The sequence below is a fragment of the Osmerus mordax genome, chromosome 7 (assembly GCF_038355195.1).
Source record: "Osmerus mordax isolate fOsmMor3 chromosome 7, fOsmMor3.pri, whole genome shotgun sequence".
Lineage (NCBI taxonomy): Eukaryota > Metazoa > Chordata > Actinopteri > Osmeriformes > Osmeridae > Osmerus > Osmerus mordax.
Window position 1 is genome coordinate 77,501 of NC_090056.1, and position 5,000 is coordinate 82,500.

A 5,000-nucleotide genomic window follows, 5' to 3' on the forward strand; every position below is an offset into this window, starting at 1 on the left:
GTCGCTGCGTCTCAGTCCAACTTAAATAACAAAACTGTCCCCAGCGAAATCGGTTGGATAAAACGGAAACGGGAAGCGAAAGAAAACGTTAAACGTCAACACCGAAATGGCTATCGTCAATTCCAATGTGAAAACAACTCGCACGTATGTGTCTTACTCTAAAGCAGTGTATAAAACTATCCCCAGCCAAATCAGAGCTACGCAACGAAAACGGGAAGCGAAACAAAACTTTAAACGGAGCTACCGAATTGGAAATCATCAATCCTGGGAAAATAACAACTCACACGTGTGCCCCTTATTCTAACTTGAATTTAGAAACCGTCCTCAACAAAATCCCACGTTCGGGTGAATAACTGTGAATTTTAAGGCACATGCCTCTCTGGGCTGGGAGAGTGCATTCAAATAGGAGAAATTGGCTTCATTTAGAGGCATCTCCACTTAGGGACGTCGTAGCACCTTAACTCGGGTGGCGTTGGAAAGGTCTGGTCCAGGGGAACACGGGCGTGTCAAGTTTGCCACGCGCACGCGCATCCCCGCTAAACAGGAGCCCAAACAAAATTTTAAACGGAGCTACCGAATTGGAAACCATCAATCCTGGGAAAATAACAACTCACACGTGTGCCCCTTATGCTAACTTGAATTTAGAAACCGTCCTCAACAAAATCCCACGTTCGGGCGCAAAACTGCACGTTTGAGGCCACATTTTCAATGATGCTGGAAACTTACATTCAAAGCTGGGAAAATGTGCTCATCTACAGGCATCCCCACTTAGGGACGTCGTAGCACCTTGACTCGGGTGGCGTTGGAAAGGTCTGGTCCAGGGGAACACGGGCGTGTCAAGGTTGCCACGCGCACGCGCATCCCCGCTAAACAGGAGCCCAAACAAAACTTTAAACGGAGCTACCGAATTGGAAACCATCAATCCTGGGAAAATAACAACTCACACGTGTGCCCCTTATGCTAACTTGAATTTAGAAACCGTCCTCAACAAAATCCCACGTTCGGGCGCAAAACTGCACGTTTGAGGCCACATTTTCAATGATGCTGGAAACTTACATTCAAAGCTGGGAAAATGTGCTCATCTACAGGCATCCCCACTTAGGGACGTCGTAGCACCTTGACTCGGGTGGCGTTGGAAAGGTCTGGTCCAGGGGAACACGGGCGTGTCAAGGTTGCCACGCGCACGCGCATCCCCGCTAAACAGGAGCCCAAACAAAACTTTAAACGGGGCTACGGAAAAGGGGAGAGCTTTTTCGGGGACAAACACCACTCACGTCGGTGCCCCCTGTTCCAACTTGAATTTAGAAACCGTCCTCAACAAAATCCCACGTTCGGGCGCAAAACTGCACGTTTGAGGCCACATTTTCAATGATGCTGGAAACTTACATTCAAAGCTGGGAAAATGTGCTCATCTACAGGCATCCCCACTTAGGGACGTCGTAGCACCTTGACTCGGGTGGCGTTGGAAAGGTCTGGTCCAGGGGAACACGGGCGTGTCAAGGTTGCCACGCGCACGCGCATCCCCGCTAAACAGGAGCCCAAACAAAACTTTAAACGGGGCTACGGAAAAGGGGAGAGCTTTTTCGGGGACAAACACCACTCACGTCGGTGCCCCCTGTTCCAACTTGAATTTAGAAACCGTCCTCAACAAAATCCCACGTTCGGGTGAATAACTGTGAATTTTAAGGCACATGCCTCTCTGGGCTGGGAGAGTGCATTCAAATAGGAGAAATTGGCTTCATTTAGAGGCATCCCCACTTGGGGACGTCGTAGCACCTTAACTCAGGTGGCGTTAGAAAGGTCTGGTCCAGGGGAACACGGGCGTGTCATGTTTGCCACGCGCACGCGCATCCCCGTTGAACAGGAGCCAAAACAAAACTTTAAACGGAGCTACGGAAAAGGGGAGAGCTTTTTCGGGGACAACCACCACTCACCTCGGTGCCCCCCATCCCAACTTGAATTTAGAAACCGTCCCCAGCCAAATCCCACGTTCGGGGGCAAAACTGCTCGTTTGAGGCCACATTTTCAATGATACTGGAAACTTACATTCAAAGTTGGGAAAAGGTGTTCATTTACAGGCATCTCCACTTAGGGACGTCGTAGCACCTTAACTCAGGCGGCGTTAGAAAGGTCTGGTCCAGGGGAACACGGGCGTGTCAAGGTTGCCACGCGCACGCGCATCCCCGCTGAACAGGAGCCAAAACAAAACTTTAAACGGAGCTACGGAAAAGGGGAGAGCTTTTTCGGGGACAACCACCACTCACCTCGGTGCCCCCCATCCCAACTTGAATATAGAAACAGTCCCCAGCCAAATCCCACGTTCGGGGGCAAAACTGCTCGTTTGAGGCCACATTTTCAATGATACTGGAAACTTACATTCAAAGTTGGGAAAAGGTGTTCATTTACAGGCATCTCCACTTAGGGACGTCGTAGCACCTTAACTCAGGCGGCGTTAGAAAGGTCTGGTCCAGGGGAACACGGGCGTGTCAAGGTTGCCACGCGCACGCGCATCCCCGCTGAACAGGAGCCAAAACAAAACTTTAAACGGAGCTACGGAAAAGGGGAGAGCTTTTTCGGGGACAACCACCACTCACCTCGGTGCCCCCCATCCCAACTTGAATATAGAAACCGTCCCCAGCCAAATCCCACGTTCGGGGGCAAAACTGCTCGTTTGAGGCCACATTTTCAATGATACTGGAAACTTACATTCAAAGTTGGGAAAATGTGCTCATCTACAGGCATCCCCACTTGGGGACGTCGTAGCACCTTGACTCAGGCGGCGTTGGAAAGGTCTGGACCAGGGGAACACGGGGGTGTCAAGTTTGCCACGCGCACGCGCATCCCCGCTGAACAGGAGCCCAAACAAAACTTTAAACGGGGCTACGGAAAAGGGGAGAGCTTTTTCGGGGACAAACACCACTCACGTCGGTGCCCCCTGTTCCAACTTGAATTTAGAAACCGTCCTCAACAAAATCCCACGTTCGGGTGAATAACTGTGAATTTTAAGGCACATGCCTCTCTGGGCTGGGAGAGTGCATTCAAATAGGAGAAATTGGCTTCATTTAGAGGCATCCCCACTTGGGGACGTCGTAGCACCTTAACTCAGGTGGCGTTAGAAAGGTCTGGTCCAGGGGAACACGGGCGTGTCATGTTTGCCACGCGCACGCGCATCCCCGTTGAACAGGAGCCCAAACAAAACTTTAAACGGGGCTACGGAAAAGGGGAGGGCTTTTTCGGGGACAACCACCACTCACCTCGGTGCCCCCCATCCCAACTTGAATTTAGAAACCGTCCCCAGCCAAATCCCACGTTCGGGGGCAAAACTGCACGTTTGAGGCCACATTTTCAATGATACTGGAAACTTACATTCAAAGTTGGGAAAAGGTGTTCATTTACAGGCATCCCCACTTGGGGACGTCGTAGCACCTTAACTCAGGCGGCGTTAGAAAGGTCTGGTCCAGGGGAACACGGGCGTGTCAAGGTTGCCACGCGCACGCGCTTCCCCGCTGAACAGGAGCCCAAACAAAACTTTAAACGGGGCTACGGAAAAGGGGAGGGCTTTTTCGGGGACAACCACCACTCACCTCGGTGCCCCCCATCCCAACTTGAACTTAGAAACCGTCCCCAGCGAAATCCCACGTTCGGGCGAATAACTGTGAATTTTAAGCCCCTTTTCCTCTCAAGCTGGAAACGTGCAAAGTTGGGAAAAGGTGTTCATTTACAGGCATCTCCACTTAGGGACGTCGTAGCACCTTAACTCAGGCGGCGTTAGAAAGGTCTGGTCCAGGGGAACACGGGCGTGTCAAGGTTGCCACGCGCACGCGCATCCCCGCTGAACAGGAGCCCAAACAAAACTTTAAACGGGGCTACGGAAAAGGGGAGGGCTTTTTCGGGGACAACCACCACTCACCTCGGTGCCCCCCATCCCAACTTGAATATAGAAACCGTCCCCAGCCAAATCCCACGTTCGGGGGCAAAACTGCTCGTTTGAGGCCACATTTTCAATGATACTGGAAACTTACATTCAAAGTTGGGAAAATGTGCTCATCTACAGGCATCCCCACTTGGGGACGTCGTAGCACCTTGACTCAGGCGGCGTTGGAAAGGTCTGGACCAGGGGAACACGGGGGTGTCAAGTTTGCCACGCGCACGCGCTTCCCCGCTGAACAGGAGCCCAAACAAAACTTTAAACGGGGCTACGGAAAAGGGGAGAGCTTTTTCGGGGACAAACACCACTCACGTCGGTGCCCCCTGTTCCAACTTGAATTTAGAAACCGTCCTCAACAAAATCCCACGTTCGGGTGAATAACTGTGAATTTTAAGGCACATGCCTCTCTGGGCTGGGAGAGTGCATTCAAATAGGAGAAATTGGCTTCATTTAGAGGCATCCCCACTTGGGGACGTCGTAGCACCTTAACTCAGGTGGCGTTAGAAAGGTCTGGTCCAGGGGAACACGGGCGTGTCATGTTTGCCACGCGCACGCGCATCCCCGTTGAACAGGAGCCCAAACAAAACTTTAAACGGGGCTACGGAAAAGGGGAGGGCTTTTTCGGGGACAACCACCACTCACCTCGGTGCCCCCCATCCCAACTTGAATTTAGAAACCGTCCCCAGCCAAATCCCACGTTCGGGCGAATAACTGTGAATTTTAAGCCCCTTTTCCTCTCAAGCTGGAAACGTGCAAAGTTGGGAAAAGGTGTTCATTTAGAGGCATCTCCACTTAGGGACGTCGTAGCACCTTAACTCAGGCGGCGTTGGAAAGGTCTGGTCCAGGGGAACACGGGGGTGTCAAGGTTGCCACGCGCACGCGCATCTCCGCGACGCTGCGAGCGAAACAAATTTTCAAACGCGCACACCGAAATGGGGACACTTTTTTCGGGGACAAACACCACTCACCTCGGTGCCCCCCATCCCAACTTGAATATAGAAACCGTCCCCAGCCAAATCCCACGTTCGGGCGAATAACTGTGAATTTTAAGCCCCTTTTCCTCTCAAGCTGG